Source organism: Rhinatrema bivittatum, chromosome 1, assembly GCF_901001135.1.
Source record: "Rhinatrema bivittatum chromosome 1, aRhiBiv1.1, whole genome shotgun sequence".
NCBI classification, from domain to species: domain Eukaryota; kingdom Metazoa; phylum Chordata; class Amphibia; order Gymnophiona; family Rhinatrematidae; genus Rhinatrema; species Rhinatrema bivittatum.
The window spans coordinates 193,743,594-193,764,159 of NC_042615.1; the positions used below are offsets into that span (position 1 = coordinate 193,743,594).

The following is a 20,566-nucleotide window of genomic DNA, read 5'->3' on the forward strand; positions in this document are numbered from 1 at the left end:
CAGGTTAGGAGTGGCAATAGAGAGCTGCTGCAGCATGGCAGTGTTCACTAATCTGTGCCACTGCTGCGTTTACCTTATTCTGAGATGAGATCTTCTCTAGAAAACAGCACATCCGTGAGTTTTTCCTGGACTTCTGGTTGGCAGTATTGAATCACACAGACAGGAGACTCTGCAGATGCCGATTTCCATGGTAGAGATTCTTGATGCAGTTTTGAAAACATCAAAGGTCAAGCGGACACCATTTCCTAGTCTACCAGTGACTGGAGGATGTCTTACTAGTTTTGAGGAAGCTGCTCATTCACCCCCTGCATCTGCTTCAGCAGATACTGCATGTACTGGCCTTTAAAGAGCTGCCAGGAGGCTATAAGAGCATTTAGCATAGCTCCCTAAAAAAAAAAAAAAAAAAACTTTCCTCGCAAGAGCATCCAAGGTCCAAGATTCTTTCCTCTGGGGGTACCGAGGAATGAGCCATCTGCAGCATCAGACTGGCTTAGACCACTTTTCAGATCAAGAACCTTCTGGATAAAATAAATTGCATCCATCCATCTTGTTAATTGGAGTCTCGGGGGGGGCACGGACACGGACAGCGCTCTGCTACCTCATCTGCACCTCCTGAACTATTTAGTGAACTGGGACTGCCAAGACCTCCTTAGGGGGCTCTACAAACTGTAGGATGTCCAACAAATTGCATCGGATTTTATCCTCTTAAAGTGGAATAGCCTCTACTATTACTTGAACAAAACCAGTGAAGGAGAGGCCCTCAGGAGGTGATTTGCTTTATTCTGGTTGAGGAGAGGGGTCGGAGGGGAGACCTTATGATTAGCCTTCTTTAGAGATCTTTTAATTTATAGTCATACCCCAAGGAAAGTTCAGAGTCGTACCCCGACTGGTAGGCCAGTGCTGAAGTCGCTGACAGTGCCTGATCCACTGAGAAGGCCTCAGAGATGGGAGCAATTGATCCCATGGAATTTTGGCACCCGAGGGAAGCTTCCTCTCCCATTGGACTGGAACTCACTATCAGAGCGGATTACATCGAACCTGATTTCCCCTTTGGGAACAGACATCTGCAGCTAGAGGGACTAGAGTAGTGGCTCGACTTCAGCCTAAGCTGATCCAAATGCCCTTGATGCTGTAGCAGAGGCCTCACAGAGCCTTGCCCAAAATCTGCAGGATCTTCTTGTTCAACTTCTCCTCAAAGATAGTCAATGCCACCACCAACTGGGAGACAGGAGGGTGGCTATATCTTCATGGGAACCGAGAAGCGTTTCGGAGCGGATACCTGGACTCTTGAGAGGTCACGGAGCATGTGTACTCTGCTGTGGTGAGATTGGTACTTCCCAGTTAGTGAACCAGCTAGGTCCCTGATGACAGCAGGCAGACGTGCTCATGTTAGGACAAGGACTAGGTTTCAACTGTACCAGCCTCTTTCCTCACAGGTTGACCCCTTAGGTTCTGAGGACAGCAGGACTTAGGCGAGGGTCCTGTAGAGAGCGGTCAGGCAGAGTCAGTAACCAGGTCAAGCTCAGGACAGGCAATGTGGTGTTCAGGCAATGGTCAGGGCAGGCAGAGAGTGAGCAGAGAAATTATCTATGCAATGGTCAGGGCAGATAGTACTGGCAAAGTTGGTATCCAGGCAATAGTCAAGATCCAGGAGGCAAAGAATGAGAGAAGACAGGCAGAGAACTAGGCCAGGGGAGGACAAAGCGAGACAGGCAAGGAGCAGAACTGAAACAAGTCGAGACAGGAGCAGGATGAGTAATACACTACAGGCAAAGCATGGCAGGAGACCTGTTGCTGAAGTGCCAGCTGGAAGCACGTCTCGGGTTTAAACATCCAACTGACGCTGTCATCAGAGGGTGATGATGCAGGTTTCCCCCCATGGGCCTTTAAGAGTAGGCAATTTGTGCGCGTGCCTAAGGCAGCCTGCCACGGTGTCTAGGAGAGCACATTGGCAGCATCCTGCAGGTATGGTGGCCTTGGGGTGAATGAGGCCAGCCTTGGAATGGTTTCATGGTTAGCCCAGAATTACAGATCAGCATGACTCCCAGGTCATTGGTGGACATGAGCTCTCCTCTACATGGGACCACTTCAGGGGGTTCACAGCTGCAGCCAGACCATTCCCACTCCCGGCATCGCACACCAATGGAGAGCAACGCTGTTGCTTCTAAGACTTCCCTCTGTGCCTGGCATTGTAAATCCATGATGCCTGTGTCAAAGAGGCAGAATCCTTTGCCTTTGTACCAGACGAGGCCCTGTCTTTCAGGGCTTTATCAATGCTCGATGGAAAGGAGTACTCCCCTGGCAAAAGTGTATTCTCCTTAACCAGTGTAGCTCTGGGGTCTTTTAATGTTGATGCTGACAAATCAGACTGCCTGTAACCAAACTCCTTTCCATCAAGGTGCAGTTCAGACAAGGCATCCCTTCCAGGTCATGGTTGTACATAGATGACACCTCTGGATGTCAAGCAATTCCCCCAAAAAACAAGGGGTCAAAGTCAACCTGATGATGGCAGGGGAATCAACACCAAGACACAGATGATTCATTGACCTGGAACAGAGATAGAGAGAAAACCTACAAAAATGACTGAAAAACTTACCCAAGGAAACTACTGGGAGACAGAACAAGATTGTGGGCCCTGCGATGACTGCTGCAACTCAAAGAAAACATCGGCCTAGGAGCAGAGTGAGGAACCCTGGCCAGCCATGGGAAAAAAAAGTAACTGAAGGGGCCCCCTGCGTGATTGTGAGATATGCTGGCATGCTAGGCACAGTCACATTTCTAGAAACTGACAAAGGTTCTAGGCCATGCTTCACCAGCTGTCACCCACTTGTGAGGACTGCCCTCCTTCTTGACCTTGGAGAATTAAGGAAAAACAAAATAGTAACCTGACTCACATTTCTACAGAGTAAAATTATATAACATATAGATAACTCAAACACATCCCAGATCTAGTCTGTGTGAGTTAATCCAGATATGTCAATCTGCTATGTATGTGACACAGATGAAAGTCACAATACTTTAACAAGACTTCCACAAATACTCTTCTGTTTACAGAAATAGATACTCATGGGGCTCTCTGGGTCCAATGGCTAAACTAATCTAACCCTCTAGCCCTCAAGTTGCAAAAACAAATGCACTATTCTTAATTCCTTTTTGAACCACTGAGAGCCAATTTAGATCCTCAGGGGTGTGGCCACAGATCTGGGCTTCAGACAGTATACATTCCCTATGGTTTGTTCTGCTGCAGTTCATCTGAGCTGATCTGTAGTTCAAGGGTAAAACCCCAGCCTCCCAATCCAGCCAGATCAAAAGCAGCCAGATCTTTACTTTCCTCAGACATCTGCGAAGGAGCCAACTGCCTTCAGATGGCTCCCAGTGATAAAATGGTTGAACTGGCTCCAAAGTTCCATCTTTCTTACCACTTTTTAAAACACACAGAGAGCAGCACCAGGAGCATGACAAAGTTTTCTAGTGATTCACTTTTTAAATCTAAAACATTTAGTTAAAAAACATAGTAGCTAGAGTACCTTTATAAGGCTAATTAAATTATCTTCCTAAATCAATTATTTCTGTTGTTCTTAATTTAAATTAAACTGTTTGTGGATTTAAATAACTGCCAGCATCTAAGGATGAGATCTCAACAGTCCCAAAAACTTGCATCCTTAAACATTAGTTTTATGAAATTTGACTATTCATGATTCAGAGGTTTTATGTTAATTTTATATTTTGACATTTACATTTTTAGTTTATTCCAGGCAACTTGACGATTTTTGTTATACAGATTTCCTGTTCAGGAAATGAATAATTGGAGTTAATAAATTTAAGACAAGAATACAATATTCTGTTAACAGCCTAGAAACAAGGGCAGAAGGAGAATGTTGAGATTATTTACCTGATAATCTCCTTTTCCTTAGTGTAGACAGATGGAATCTAGTATCCGCGTGCTAGCAGTTGGAGACTGATCTGACGTCAGCACGGGCGTATATATACCCCCACAGGAAGCGTAGCAACTTAGTAATCTTCCTTGCAAAAGCTGTTATGGATGTGTGTACTGACGCTCAGTGAAAAGTGAAACAGGATTCCCCTGACCGATTGATAGTAGCTGGAGACTGCCAGCATTCCCAACCGGAAGGCGCTGACACCTGGAAGAGTGTACGCTCTTATGTAAACAAATGACATAGCTTACCTTGAATCGGTGAAACCCATGTACTCAGGCAGCTGGGCGGGATGCTGAGTCCATCTGTCTACACTAAGGAAAAGGAGATTATCAGGTAAGTAATCTCAACATTTCCTGGCATGTAGCCAGATGGACTCAGAACGAATGGGATGTACAAAAGCTTTACTCCCAGCCTGGGCGGGAGGCTGCCTGAGGACCATGTAGGACCGCCCTCGCAAATGCTGAGTCCTCCCTAGCCTGGACATCCAGACGGTAGAACCTGGAGAAGGTATGGAGGGAGGACCATGTCGCCGCTTTACATATTTCTGCAGGCGACAGCATCCTGGATTCCGCCCAGGATGCCGCTTGTGCTCTGGTAGAATGAGCCTTGACTTGTAGAGGCGGAGACTTCCCAGCCTCCACGTAAGCTGCTCTGATAACTTCTTTAATCCAGCGGGCCGCTTCACCTTGCTTCTTCCCGCTGTGCAGGACGAACAGATGGTCCGTCTTTCGTAGTTCTTGTGTCATTTCCAGATATCTGGGCAGCAATCTGCCAATGTCGAGATGGCGTAATAAACGCCCTTCTTCAGATTTCTTCAAACCCGCCGTGGTAGGCAAGGATATGGTTTGGTTAAGATGAAACTGTGAAACCACTTTCGGTAGAAAGGAGGGAACAGTGCGAAGATGGATAGCCTCCGGGGTGATTCTGAGAAATGGATCCCGGCAGGACAGTGCTTGTAGCTCTGAGATGCGGCGTGCTGAACATACAGCCAGCAAGAACACCATCTTCAAGGTTAGGGAACGGAGAGACAGGCCCCGAAGGGGTCTGAAGGTGGATCCCGCGAGGAAATCCAAAACAAGGTTGAGGTTCCATAAGGGCACTGGCCACTTCAGTGGCAGACGAATATGCTTGACTCCTTGCAGGAAGCGAGAAACATCTGGGTGCTTGGCGATGGTCTTGCCATCCCTCCTGGGGTCATAGCAAGACAGCGCAGCCACCTGAACCTTGATGGAGCTGAGGGAGAGACCCTTCTGATGTCCATTTTGCAGGAAATCCAACACAATAGGGATCGAGGTCACATGTGGATTGGTCCTGTGAGTGTTGCACCATGCTTCAAATACTCTCCAGATCCTTACATAGGTGAGGGATGTGGAAAACTTGCGAGCTCAGAGGAGTGTATCTATCACGGGCTCCGAGTAACCTCTTTTCTTCAGTCTAGCCCTCTCAATGGCCAGACCGTAAGAGAGAATTGAGCCGGATCCTCGTGGAGGATGGGACCTTGACGTAGAAGGTCCCAGAGAGGAGGCAGGGGAAGAGGCTCCCCTGCCAGAAGTCTTCTCATGTCTGCGTACCAGGGTCTTCTTGGCCAGTCTGGTGCCACTAGAAGAACTAGGCCCCGGTGTTTCTGAATCTTGTGGATGATGGCGCCCAGCAGAGGCCACGGAGGAAAGGCATATAGCAGAGTCCCTGGAGGCCACGGCTGAACCAGGGCATAGATTCCATGGGAGAACGGGTCGGCTTGCGGCTGAAGTATCTGGGTACTTGAGCATTGGACTTGTCCGCCAGTAAATCCATGTCCGGAATCCCCCAGTGATCCACAATCATCTGGAAGGCTGTGGGTGACAGCTGCCACTCTCCCGGATTTAGACGTTCTCTGCTGAGGAAGTCTGCCGTGGTGCTGTCCTTCCCGGCAATGTGGACGGCGGAGATGTCCTGAAGATTCGCCTCTGCCCAAACCATCAGTGGGGCGATCTCCAGAGATACTTGTCGGCTTCTGGTTCCGCCCTGACGGTTGATGTATGCCACCGTGGTGGCGTTGTCGGACATCACTCTGACTGCTCTGTTCTTCAGTCTGTGAGCAAATCGAAGGCATGCCAATCGGACTGCCCGAGCCTCTAGACGGTTGATGTTCCACGCTGACTCTTCTCCGTGCCACCGCCCTTGTGCGGTGAGTCCTTCGCAGTGTGCTCCCCAGCCGCTCAGGCTGGCATCTGTGGTGAGCAGGGTCCACGTGGGGGAGGACATCCTCGACCCTTTGCTCATGTGGTCGGACTGCAGCCACCACCGTAACTGTGTCTGGACTCTGGCAGGCAGAGGTAGGTGCGTGGAATAGTTCCGTAGACGAGGGCTCCAGCGAGAGAGCAGGGAGTGTTGTAGAGGTCTCATATGGGCCCTTGCCCAAGGTACCACTTCCAGGGTGGATGCCATGAGACCAAGAACCTGCAGATAATCCCACGCTATGGGCCGACTGGCTCCCATCAAGTACTGGATACGCGTCTGAAGTTTCAACCTTCTCTTGGTAGTGAGACTGACGGTGTCTGCCTGCGTGTCGAACTGTACTTCCAGGTATTCCAGTGACTGGGAAGGCTGTAGGCAACTCTTGCTGAGGTTGATTACCCAGCCCAAGCTGTCCAGAAGGGCGATCACTCTGTCGGTTGTCCGATGACTCTCCTCTCGTGATTTCGCCCTGATCAGCCAATCTTCCAGGTAGGGATGGACCAGAATTCCTTCCCGCCTGAGGGCCGCTGCTAAAACGACAACCACCTTGGTGAAGGTCCGCGGTGACGTGGCCAATCCGAAGGGCAGAGCCCGGAATTGAAAGTGGTGTCCTAGAACCTTGAAGCGTAGGTAGCGCTGATGATCCGGATGGATCGGGATATGCAGGTAGGCTTCCGACAAGTCTAATGCCGTGAGGAATTCTCCTGGCTGTACTGCGGTCTTGACGGAGCGCAGAGTTTCCATGCGAAACCTTGGGACCCGTAAGTATCGATTGACGGACTTGAGGTCCAGTACAGGCCGAAAGGTGCCCCCTTTCTTAGGTACCATGAAATAAATGGAATAGTGTCCAGAATTCACTTCCCAGGCAGGTACTGGGATGATAGCGTTCAAGGACAGGAGCCTCGCCAAGGTAGCTTCCAATGCTGCCCTCTTGTGTATGGGACATGACGATTCCACAAACTTGTCCGGAGGGAGATGATGAAAGTCCAGATAATATCCCTCTCGGATAATGGCGAGGACCCACTGGTCCGACGTGATCTCGACCCATCTGGGGTAGAAGAGGGTTAACCGGCCCCCTATGGCTCCGTCCCCCAGATGAATCGGCGGATTCTCATTGGGAGGCGCGGCCAGGACCTGAGCCCGGGCCTGCTCCCCTCTTGCGCTGCTTGGTCCGAAAGGACTGATTCCTGGCCTGGGGACGTGGTGCCTGATAGCGACTCCTGTAAGGAACAAAGCGCTGTGAACTCCTGCCCCTGGAGGGCCTTGGAAAGGCGCGCTGGCCCCTTCTGAACCGATCTTCCGGCAGTCTAGGCACTGGAGAGGCACCCCATGTACTGGCCAGTTTATCAAGGTCGCTGCCAAATAGGAAAGAGCCCTTAAAGGGCAATCTGGTGAGGTGTGTCTTTGAAGGCGCATCAGCTGACCATCTCCGGATCCAGAGCTGCCTCCTGGCGGCTACGGAGGATGAGATCCCCTTAGCTGTTGTCCGGACTAGGTCTGATGCAGCATCCGTGAGGAACGAAAGAGCTGACTCCATGTCAGCTGCTGGAGCGTTGTTCCTAACCTGTGACAAACAGGCACGCGTCACCACTGTGCAGCAGGTCGCGATCCGCAAAGATAGAGCTGCCACCTCAAAGGTCTGTTTCAGAATGGCGTCCAGTCGCCGGTCATGAGTCTCCTTGAGGGCCATCCCCCCTTCAACTGGAATGGTAGTGCGCTTGACCACAGCGCTAATCAAGGCGTCCACCTGAGGGCACGCCAGCAGGTCTTGGATAGCCGGTGCCAATGGGTGCATGCCCGTCAGGGCCCGGCCCTCTTTGAAGGAAGCCGCTGGTGCCGCCCATTCTAAATCTATCAGTTGTTGTGCTGCTTGCAAGAATGGAAAATGGCGGGCTGTAGGACGAAGACCTTCCAGCAGGGGGTTCCGCGCAGAGGGTACCGTAGCGCTGGGACCTGTAATATCCAACTCCGCCAGACACTGAGACACCAGGTCGGAGAGATCCTCCTTGGGGAAGAACCGCCTCATGGTTCTATATGGCTCAATCCCTGGGGGAAGCTCCCCCTCGTCCGGGAGTTCGGACTCGTCCGGTGAAACCTCCTGGTCCGACTGATCTGGACTGTCCAGCGGCGGAAGGTCCCGCTCACGATAAGGGCGTGAGGGTCCAGGAACAGGATCCGCCACCGCAGCGGCCACCGCAGTCGCAGCCACCGCAGGAACCGCAGCAACCGCAGGAACAACAGGAACAGCAGGAACCGCAGGGCCGGACGGGAAGCCGTTTGCATCTGTACAAAGGCATGAATCCCCTTAAAGAGATCCACCCAGGAAATGGAAGCAGCCTCTAATCGCCGGGGTACAAGATCCCCCGGGATTCCCGATTGGTCGAGACTGCCCGCTAAATCCGGGGTAGCCCCTGGGGAACTGTCAGCAAATCGTGGCTGAGACTGGTCCTGGCCAGAGGGTCCCACGGCCTCTTCACATTGGGCACATAGGGAATCTGGCTCTTCACTGTGCGTGGCTCTAAGCTGGCATGCAGAGCAGAGGGCAAGGGCTTTAATGCCTGAGGCAGGCGGCGCCGCCGCTGAAGACGCTGAGGCATTCTGTTCCATTGAAAAGTATGCGCTGAATGAGAAGCGGCAATAATATATGCTTAATAGAACAGGCGCACAATAATAGTATGCAGCAGCAATCTGCGTTTAATACAACAGGCGCACAATAATAATAATATGCGGCAGCAATATGCGCTTAATACACCAGGCGCACAATAATAATATGCGGCAATAATATATGCTTAATAGAACAGGCGCACAATAATAGTATGCGGCAGCAATATGCGCTTAATACAACAGGCGCACAATAATAATATGCAATATGTTCTCAGCAATAAGCGGTTAGCAATACACGCTCTATGGCTTTCAATAGGCTCTCAGCAATAAGCGGTTAGCAATACACGCTCTATGGCTTTCAATAGGCTCTCAGCAATAAGCTGTTAGCAATACACGCTCTATGGCTTTCAATAGGCTCTCAGCAATAAGCGGTTAGCAATACACGCTCTATGGCTTTCAATAGGCTCTCAGCAATAAGCGGTTAGCAATACATGCTCTATGGCATTCAATATGCTTTCAGCAATAAGGCAATATACGCACAAGGAGGAATAGAGCCGCACCTATTACGGGCGCTCAATACCTGAACAAGGCCCACAAAATGGCGCCCTCCACGGCGTGCCACGCCGCCGATCCTCTGTTCCTCGGAGACCAGAAATAAGAGATGTACGCCTTACCTGATCCTCGGCGCTTCCCGGCTGCAACCCGGGCGGTCTCCGGCTGCGGGGGGAGAGGGCAAGTACCTTCACCGCCGCGTTTGAGGATATGCACCCGCTGCCTCGTCCACGCCGGGACCGAGGCGCCTCGTATGCCTCACCCGAACCTCGCCCGGGGGCTATGTCCCTGCCGCGATTCGGCCACCGGCCCGAGGACTTAGACCTCCGGGGGATCACGGAAATCACCCCGGGAAACTCTACTGGGGGAGGGACCGTAGGGTATCATATCACCGCAGGAGTGCGGGGCTCGATGGTGTAAGAAAATAGAAAGTAGATTTGGAAAACACGCTCAGCGAGCGTGCAGGCTCTCCAAACTGCTTTGGAGACGGAAATTACTAAGTTGCTACGCTTCCTGTGGGGGTATATATACGCCCGTGCTGACGTCAGATCCGTCTCCAACTGCTAGCACGCGGATACTATACCCATTCGTTCTGAGTCCATCTGGCTACACGCCAGGAAAAGTGCAGTTGCTTACCTGTAAACAGGTGTTCTCCTAGGACAGGAGGATGTTAGTCCTCACAGATGGGTGACATCATCAGATGGAGCCCGGCACAGAAAGCTTTTGTCAAAGCCCAGCATGCCACTATCTGTGCAAGATTCACTTCAGTCTCGGAACATTGAGTAAAATACTAGCAAAAAATAAAACAACAAAACGGAAGAACCCCCCAACTCCACAGGGGGGTAGGTGGGATTCCTGAGACTAACATACTGCTGTCCTAGGAGAAAACCTGTTACAGGTAAGCAACTGCACTTTCTTCTAGGACAAGCAGGATGGTAGTCCTCACGGATGGGTGAATACCAAGCTCCAGGCTGTCCCCGTCAGCAAGAGAGATAAACAGTTAGTGAACATGCCAACTGGCACGACAACAACTGCGGTACTGTTGGTTAGCAGACGGCCTGGGTCCAACCAGGGGCTCTAAGCAGGAAGAGTTTGGGTTTAAGTCTGGAAAAGACTGCGTAGGACTATCTTTGTCCAAGCAGTAGTGGGCTGAAAACGTGTGAAGGGAACTCCACGTTGCTGCTCAGAAAATTTCAGCATCAGGGACCACTCGCAGATGAGCCACCAAAATCACCATGGCGCACACAGAGTGAGCTTTGATTCGGCCTGCCAGCTGAAGGCCCGCTTGCACATAGTAAAAGGCGATGCAATCCACCAGCCAGATAGATAGGGTCTGTTTACCGACCGCCACTCCCAATCTATTGGTATCGAAGGACAAAGTTGAATGGACTTGCCTGTGGCCATCTGTGCAGTCTAAATAGAAAGCCAAGGACCTCTTTCAGTCCAAAGAATGAAGAGCCCATTCTCCTGGATGGGAATGAGGCCTGGGAAAGAAGGTGGGAAAAACAATGGACTGATTGATGTGGAAAACAGTCATGACCTTAGGTAGGAACTTGGGGTGCATATGCAAGACCACACGATCATGAAAAAACCTCGTGCATGGCGAATACGTAACCAATGCGGGAAGCTCACTGACCCTATGAGCCGAAGTAATCGCCACTAGGAATATAACTTTCCAGGTGAGGAACTTCAGGTTGCAGGAGCCCAATGTCTTGAAGGGAGGATGCATGAGCCATGCCAGGACAATGTTGAGGTCCCAGGACACAACAGGAGGCCGAAGAAGGGGTTTCAATTGAAGTAGAGCCCTCATAAAGTGACCCACTAAAGACTGCATTGATATGGGTGTGCCAGCGACACCTCGATGCGCTAAGATGAACCCTGACTGAGTTGGTTTGAAGCGCAGACTCAGAAAGGTGCCACAAATAGTCCAAGAACTTGGGAAGGGGGCATGTGAATGGATCTAAGCCATGCCCCGCCTACCAGGTGGAGAATTTTCTTCATTTTAATCTACAAGATTTCTTGGTGGAAGGCTTTCTAGAAGCCACCAGCACAAGGGAGACACTTTGCAAGAGGGTCAGGGGCTGAAGAACTAGGTGCTCAACATCCACGCCGTTAGGGCCAACGCTGGGAGGATCAGATAGCACAGGGTGCCATGGCTCTGAGTTATGAGATTGGGCGCGGTCCCCAGTGCGGTCCCTCGGCCGGATAGAATCCCTGATCGACAGATCCCAAAGGAGAGGGAACCCTGATCTCTCGAGGCCAGTAGGGTGCCACAATATCATGGTCCCCCTTGTCCTGTTGAAGCTTCAGGAGAGTCTTCAAGAGGAGCGGGAGAGGAGGATACGCATACAGAAGACACTTTCCCCAGTAAAGGGAGAAGGCGTTAGAGCAGGGGTCAGGAACCTTTTTGGCTGAGAGAGCCATAAACGCCACATATTTTAAAATGTAATTCCATGAGAGCCATACAATATGTTTAAAACTAAATATAAGTAAATGTGTGCATTTTATGTAAGATCACACTTACTCTGAAAATATTACACCAGGCCTTAAGACACCAATACATCTCCTATTAGGAAAACGGACCAAGTCAGGCTGCTATAGAGTCCTACACAGAAACTACACGCCAGCAGAAAACCTCACCTGAATCACGTGCTGTCCCTCACCTAACATAGAATAAAGAGACCAAAACGCATAACAAGAAGCATACAGAAAAAAATGAATTGGAAACTGCAACAAGCCAGAGTCTCTGTATGCAGTGTAACAAAGGAAAAAAGAAACATCACCCATCCTTATAAAACAAATCAAGAAATATAAAATCATCAGCAGTAAAACTGTACTAACAAAAAGAACATATTTCGAAACAGCTAATGAGTGGAATATCCAATAATTAAAAACACATATAAAACATTTCCAGATACCAACAAAATATTTCAAAATAGCAGACACAAAGACCCAGTAATGAAAAATAATAAGGATACAAACATTTTTTTGCTCTGCATACCTGGGAACGTTTGATATCCAGGTGTCCTGAGATTGTTCTGAATTAGCAGGAGGTGGGGTGGTTTGCTTGGAACTTTCTCCTCTCTCAGTCACATACCAGCGCTCTCTCTCACACTGGCTCTCAATGACACACCTATACACACATGCTCTCAGTACTCACATATACACGTTTTTTCTCACTCACTTATATAGGCTCTTAATTACACATTTACACACATGCTGTCTATCTTTTCACGCTTACACACACACACAGGCTTTCAATCACATAAATACATGCTGTCTTTTTCTCTCACACACAGACTCATTCACATGCTTACAAACATGTCCTCTCTTTCTCTCATTTACACACAGGCTCTCAATCACATACTCACATGCTCCCTCACCTAAATCAGCTCTCAATCACACACAGACACACATGGTCTCTCTCTCTCATTTAAACACAGGCTCTCAATCACATACTCACATGCTCCATCACCTAAACCAGCTCTCAATCACACAGACACACATGATCTCTCTCTTACTTATACACACAGGCTCTTAATCATACATACACATGATTTCTCTCACACACAAAGGATCTCAATCATACACACATACTCTTTCACACAAACAGGTTTTCAATCACAAACTTACACATACAGGTTCCCAATGGTAAACTTACATTCATGCTCGCTCTCTCTCTCACAGGCAGGCTCTCAATCACAGACATACTCTCTTTCACATGTACAGGCTCTCAATCATTCACATACATGCAATCTCTCACTCTCACACACACACACACACACAGGCTCCCCCTCGCGGCCCGGAAGAGGAAGTGAAGAGTATCGGGTGCATGCACGGCAAGAAGAGGCCACGCTAGTGCGCTCGGCATCGGCCCGAAGAAAAGAAGACTGCAGCGCGGCTCGGAGGAAAATGAAGAGGTTCAGCCGCGGCCGATGGGACTCCGCCTCCGCGAGGGCTGAAAACGAAGAGGTTAGCGTTGGGAGGAAGCTGCTGCTGCCGCGAGTTCCCGGGGTGAGGGAGAGAGAGAGTGAATGAGCGAGCAAACACACATGCTTGCTCGCTCATTCACTCTCTCTCTCCCCCACCCCCACCCCGGGAACTCGCGGCAGCAGCAGCTTCCTCCCAACGCTAACCTCTTCGTTTTCAGCCCTCGCGGAGGCGGAGTCCCATCGGCCGCGGCTGAACCTCTTCATTTTCCTCCGAGCCGCGCTGCAGTCTTCTTTTCTTCGGGCCGATGCCGAGCGCACTAGCGTGGCCTCTTCTTGCCGCGCAGGCACCCGATACTCTTCACTTCCTCTTCCGGGCCGCGAGGGGGGGGGGGGCGAAGAGAGCACGCCGGTGCCGCTGACTCCAGCTGTCCTGCCGCGTTCCGCCCGGGCTGACAGCATTTTAAGCCCGGGCGGAGGAGGACCGGGGAGCAGCTGGGTCAGCGGGAAAGTGTGGCGACTGTCTGCGAGCCAGATGCAGCCCTCAAAAGAGCCATATCTGGCTCGCGAGCCATGGGTTCCCGACCCCTGCGTTAGAGGCTGGATGCCCGTCTCGTGGCAACAGGGAGCAGAAATTGCTCACCTTGTAGTTGTACGGGGAAGCAAACAGGTCTACACCTGGGGGTCCCCACCGATGAAAAATCCTGGCTGCTACCGCCTGATTTAGGGACCACTCGCGTGGCTAGAAGGAGCAGCTCAGCCAGTCCTCCAGTACGCTCAGAGTCCCGGGCAGGTATGTCATTTGCTACAACATCCTTTGTGATAGGGCCCAGGACCACACTTGTACCGCCTCGTGACACAGGAGGAACGATCCCGTGCCTCCTTATTTGTTGATATACCAACCTCACGACTTGGTTGTCTGTCCGAATCAGGACTTCCTTGTGTGACAACCGGTCTCGGAACGTCCAGAGAGCATAACGGATTGCTCGAAGCTCTAAAATGTTTATTTGACAGAGAGTTTCTTGAGCGGTCCAGAGACCTTGCGTGTGGAGGCCGTCCACATGAGCTCCCCAGCTGTGAGAAGCAGCATCTGTGTTGAGGACCACTTGAGGCAGGGCAGCCTGGAAGAGATTCCCTGCTCCAGGTTGGAGAGGTTCTCCCACCACGACAGAAAGGTCTACAGAGGTTCCGTGATGGAAAGATAGGTCTCGAGGTCCTGGGAGGCCTGCTGCCATTGCAACTGCAAGATCCACTGCGCCCTTCACATGCACAAGCGGGCGAGTGGGGTAATATGGAATGAAGCCATGTGGCCCAACAAGCTGAGTAGAAGGTGGGCACTCACATGCCGGCTGCTGCGCACGAAGGTTGCTAACGAAGTGAGGGCAAGAGCCTGATCGCGGGGCAGAAATGCTTTCACCTGTGCCGTGTCCAGCCTGGCTCCTATAAAGTCCATTTGGGGAAACGGGCAGAGGTGAGATTGTGGGTAGTTGATAAACCCCAAGAACTGCAGTGTCTGCATGGTTAGGGCTAAAGCATTCAGCGCCCCTGTGCATGAGTTGCTCTTGATCAACCAGTTGTCCAGGTATGGGAAGATGTGCACCGCATGATGCCTGAGATGTGCAGCCACTACTGCTAGGCATATGTGAAAATGCGAGGGGTTGAGACCAACCCAAAAGGCATCACACCTTGTACTGGTAGTGAGCCTTCCCCACCATGAAGCAAAGATATTTTCTGTGGCTGGGGAAGATAGCTGTGTGAGTGTAAGCTTCCTTGAGATCGAGGGAGCAGAGCAAGTCTCCACTTTTTAGGAGGGGGATCAGAGTGCCCAGAGAAACCATATAGAACTTTTCTTATAAGAGAAATATGTTCAATGCCCTGAGATCGAGAATGGGGGCGTAAGCTTCCAGATCTCTTCGGTATGAGGAAACACCTTGAACAGAACCCTCGGCCCTGCTGAGGGTGAGGAACAGGCTCTATTGCTCCTGCCGCAAGAAGGGTGGACATTTCTGTCCGAAATATGACCTGCTGGGCGGAGGAACCCCAAGATGCACATGGAGGAGAGTTCTCTGGAAGCCTTCTGAAATTGAGATGGTCCTCCAGTGGTGGGCAAAGCCAATAAGCCTGCCTCCTACTGGGGGATCCAGTGCCAGGGCACGTTTCGCTGACTGATGCTCCCTTGCCGCCAGTCAAGCTGGGGCCTAGGTGCAAGCTGTTAACGGGAGCTAGTACGTGGCGCGCGAGCCTGCTTGCCTGTAAAAGGGCTTCCTGGAGCTTGGTCTGGAAAGACTTCCTGGCAGAGGAAGGCGCTTCTGAAGCACTAGCGGAGAGCTGTTGGAGAGTTTCATGGTGGACCTTTAACTGAGCTACCACATCTCTAACCGTGTCCCCAAAAAGATTGTCACTTGTGCATGGGAGGTCAGCCAGCTTCTCCTGCACCTCTGGGTGGAGGTCAGAGGACCGGAGCCAGGCTATTCTACGGGCACCGATGCCCATGGCAGCTACTTGGGCTACTATCTTGAACACATCATAGGTGAATCTCACCTTGTGTTTTCCAGCCTCCAGACCCTGCAGGACAATGGCAGAGAGAGACTCCTGTTGTGGCAGGCCCTCTTTGAGGTCCTGGACCTGCTTCCACAGGTTTCGCTTGTATTGAGTCACATACATCTGGTAAGCAGCAATGCGGGTGACGAGCATAGCGCACTGAAAGACCTTCCTACCCAGAGCATTAGCTCACTGTGTTCTCTCCCTGGAGGGGCGGAGGCATAGGTGCAGGAGCGCTTGGCCTTCTTGAGGGCGGACTCCACAACCACAGACTGGTGAGGGAGGTGACGCCTCTCAAACCCTAAGGCCTGCTGTACCAAATAGGTGGTGTCCACCTATTTACCAGGTATATGGAAATCGGGTGTTCCACATCCGAAGGAGAAGATCCTTAAAGATGTCATAGAAGGGAACTGCCACGATTTTCTTAGAAGCCTCAACAAATTGGAGTACTTCCAACATCTTACGTCGTGCATCCTCTTCTATAAGAAGCTGGAAGGGAATACCTTCAGCCATGGCCCTGATGAACCCCGCAAAGGAGAGGTCCTCTGTGAAGGGACAGATGCCTTTCCTCCAGTGGGAAATGCTCGGAGAGGGGGGTCCTCCGAGAATTCGGATGAAGACTGAGGAATCATTCCCCCCATGGGTCATAAGGGCCACTCTTCTTCACTAAGGCCATTGTGGAGCTTATGCGAGCGAGGCCTGTGGAGAACCCTAGTCCTAGGCTCCGAAGATTTCAAAGGCACAGATGGCACCACAGGAACTGACGGTCCCTCCAGGAGGCCAGAGGGCCCTGGCAAAGGCTCGAGGAATCGAGGCCTCGAGAATGCGGCACTGGCTGCATCTTCCTCAGAGGAGGACCCAATAATGGGAATCGTTGCCAAGGGGGGCATCGGTGGCTGCTGGGGAACTGAAGGACCCTCGGGCACCGGTTGCGTCAGAAGGACAGAGGAGAACATCCACATGCTCGAACAGGGGCACCAGAATAGACGGCGGAGGCTCCAGCACCAGCATGGGGACCGGAGACAGAGGCGGCTCGACTCTCTGCAGAGCTCGTAGCACTGTGCTCTGCACCCTGCAGTCCAACTCCTCCTGAAAGTCTCCTGTGTCTCCTCCCACCACAAAACAACAAAGGCTAATAACCATAATGACCTCTCCAATCACTCAATTTCTGGGTCTCTCACTCTTTACACTAACACTATTTAACGCACAGTCACTCCACAAAAAACCCCACATCCTTAATGACTATTTGGTTGAAGTTAACCGAGACATCTGTGCAATCACAGAAACATGGTTTAAACCCACCGATACAGTGCTAATGAATCAGCTTCCCACGCAATTATACGACCTCATCTCAGTCCCCAGACCCAAAAAAAAGAGGAGGAGGGCTCCTCCTAGCTGTAAAAAAAGGATTAGGTCTAACCCTGTAACTGACAAATACTACAACAAAGCTGGAATTCTCCTTCTTCAAGTCCGAGCACCTTCAAATCGGCCTTATCTACGCCCCCCCAGGAACCCTAGAATCAGACCCTTCACCAACAATCGAGCTCATAGCCAAACATATCAATGCAGACAAACCAACCATAATCCTGGGAGACTTTAACCTACACGAGGACACCTCCCCACGATCACACAACTGTGAAACCTTCCTCAACTCACTCAGTTACATGTGATTCACACAAATTGTCAACTGCCCCACACAAAGCGGGACACACCCTGGACCTTATCTTCATTAATGACAACATCTCCATCCACGTCAAGCCCACTTGCTCCCCAGTCCCCTGGTCCGACCACTGGGTCATATCTACGGTGCTTGAGATCAAAAAGCACCCACCTCAAACCTTCCCAAAAACCACCATCCAATTCAGGAAACCCTGCTCCCCAGACCTTCTTAGAGAGCAACTCTCCAAGGAATTAATTCATCTTGACCTCACAGATGCAATCGCTGCTACCACCTCATGGATCAATATCACCAATAATATCGCTGACCAAATCTGCCCAACCACCTCTAAAGTGCTACAACCCAGACAACAGGAAACCATGGTTCACCCCGGAACTGAAGTCCATTAAAGAACTAAGATGTAAAGAACAAAGCTGGAGGAAAAACCCTTCCACCACGACGCAAGCCATCTACAAATCCCTCCTCAACATCTACAGGAACGCCATCCTCAGAACAAAAAAAGATTTTTACTCTAAAAAAAAAATCCACAACTTCATCTTTGACTCGAAGGCACGTTTCTCCTATGTATCAACACTCACCAAACCTTCCCCTCCCATTATCCCAGATAAACAAGCACTCAAAGCCAGTGAACTAGCCTATTATTTCAAGAAGAAAATCTCCAACCTGACCGACCCTCTTACAACTCTCAATCCCCCCGTCTATTCACTCTCTGGTGATCCTGCCACAACAAACCTCATGTCTGGAATCCTTCGAGCCCACTTCTTCCCTCGAAATAGAAAATATTCTAAGGAAACTCAAACCTTCCTCCCACCCGTCGGACCCACTACCAACGAACCTTCTCATCTCCATCCCGAATACCATTTCTAAACCAATTGCAGAAATCATAAACATCTCTTTAAAACAAGGCATTGTACCAAAACAATTAAAACTGGCAATTCTCAAACCTCTACTAAAAAAAACTGAATTTATCACCAACGGACCCAGCTAACTTCCGCCCCATAGCCAACTTACCTCTGATTGCCAAACTGATAGAGAAAATAGTTAAACAACTCTCGGAATACCTTGAAGAAAACAACATTCTCGCCCCGACTCAGTACGGATTCCGAAAATCCCTAAACACTGAATCCCTCCTATCACTCTCGGACACCATCCTCTTAAACCTAGAGAAAAAACAATCCTTCCTTCTGGTTCTTTTAGACCTGTCCGCTGCCTTCGACACGGTTAAACACGCAACTCTTTTAGAATGATTAGCAAACATAGGCAAAGGATCTGCACTTAGCTGGTTCAAGTCCTTATGCAACAGGTTCTTTAAAGTTAGGATAAACAATAAAGAATCTCAACCCATCCTCTCGGACCAGGGAGTCCCCCAAGGATCCTCCCTCTCACCCACTCTATTCAACATCTACCTGCTCCCGCTCAGCCAATTACTCATAAATCTAAAGTTAACTCACTACCTCTATGCAGACGACGTTCAAATTCTCATCCCTATCACAGAATCCCTTCACAAAACCATGACTCACTGGAATGACTGCCTTCAGTCAATCAAGCGCCTACTCTCCAGCCTTAACCTAGTCCTCAATTCCAACAAAACGGAGATGCTCATCATATCGCAAGACCACAATCACGCCCTCCTCAACCTACCAAGCTCTTCTCAACCAACATCACTAAACCCTAACCTATCACAGTTTGTGAGGGACCTAGGAGCCTGGCTGGACAACCAGCTGAACCTAAAATTTATAAACACCACAACTAAGGAGTGCTTTTACAAACTGCAAGTCCTCAGAAAGCTAAAACCACTCCTTCACTTCAATGACTTCCGTCTGGTGCTACAATCCATCATTCTATCTAAGATCGATTATTGTAACTCCCTATTGCTCGGACTCCCTGCCAACTCCATCAAACCTCTTCAGATGGTTCAGAACACCGCCACCAGAATCCTCACCAATAAAAGAGAACACATCACCCCCATCCTCTGTTCCCTACATTGGCTGCCCATCAAATATAGGATCCTCTTTAAAGTTCTCACAATTATACACAAAGCGACGCACAACCTCATTCCCCTCAAATTAAGCATTCAATTGAAGCCACACACCTCTTCCAGATCAATCAGAAGTGCATACAAAGGCACACTGCATGCCCCTCCAGCAAAAACAGCACTAAGGAAGCGGGCCCTATCTACAGCAGGTCCCCCATCACTGGAACTCGCTCCCCCCGGACCTACGACTTGAAACATGCCCCTCGGCTTTCAAGAAAAACTAAAAACTTGGCTCTTCATCCAAGCCTTCCTGGACACCTAACCTTGACCTGGGTTTAATATCAGCCTGGTGACCTGGGCTTAAAACCAGTCTTGCCTTGTCTGCATTTTACTTACACTCATCTTTAGACCTTGGTTTAACAAAAGTCTTACTCAGTTCCTCATGTACACTCATCCTTTGTAATTGTACATACTATAATCCTATTTACGTAACCTGTACCAGCACACGATACCCTCTTCTTTCATTTGTATAATCTCTCCCATCAAGTTCCCAGTCCTCTGGACCGTAGAATATCTTAGACTGTTCAGTTTTAAGTTCCTTGTACCAGTTCTTGCATTCACTTGTTTTTATATGTTAGCTGTATCAGCTCTTGTATTCACTTGTTTCATGTACTGCCTTCGAGCGAAGTTGTAGTTTCTTGTAAGCCGGGGTGATCTGTATCGCATATAGGAACTTCGGTATATAAAAGTTAAAAATAAAATAAATAAAAATAATGAGGCCAGGACCGAGGGAGGGGGACGAGGTGTCACAGGTGTTTTCTCGGTTCTCCAAGGAGGCATGGTGCCCGGCATAGATATCAGTGGGGAACGCCTGGGATTCCCAGGTATATCGGAGGATGGGGCCTCTGAACCATGGGATCGCTTCAGTGATGGTATGGCATCCACCGGTACTGCACGGGAACCGTAGCTGTGCGCTGACCGGTATAGATGCTTAACAGATCTCCCACGGTGCTTGACCTGGTCTTTCCCCGGCGATGAGGAAGCGGAGGATCTTGATGTCCTTGAAACCAGTGAGATCATGGAAGACCGTTCACTGTTCCCTCGGTCTTTCTAAGATATAGTCTGAGGAATA

At 50.1% G+C, this 20,566-nt stretch overlaps 1 protein-coding gene across 2 annotated transcripts in view; it reads right to left on the reverse strand.

The window, feature by feature from the left end:
* Positions 1–20,566, reverse strand: part of NCAPG (non-SMC condensin I complex subunit G) — a 455,902-nt gene that overhangs the window by 53,015 nt on the left and 382,321 nt on the right. The window lies entirely within an intron of this gene.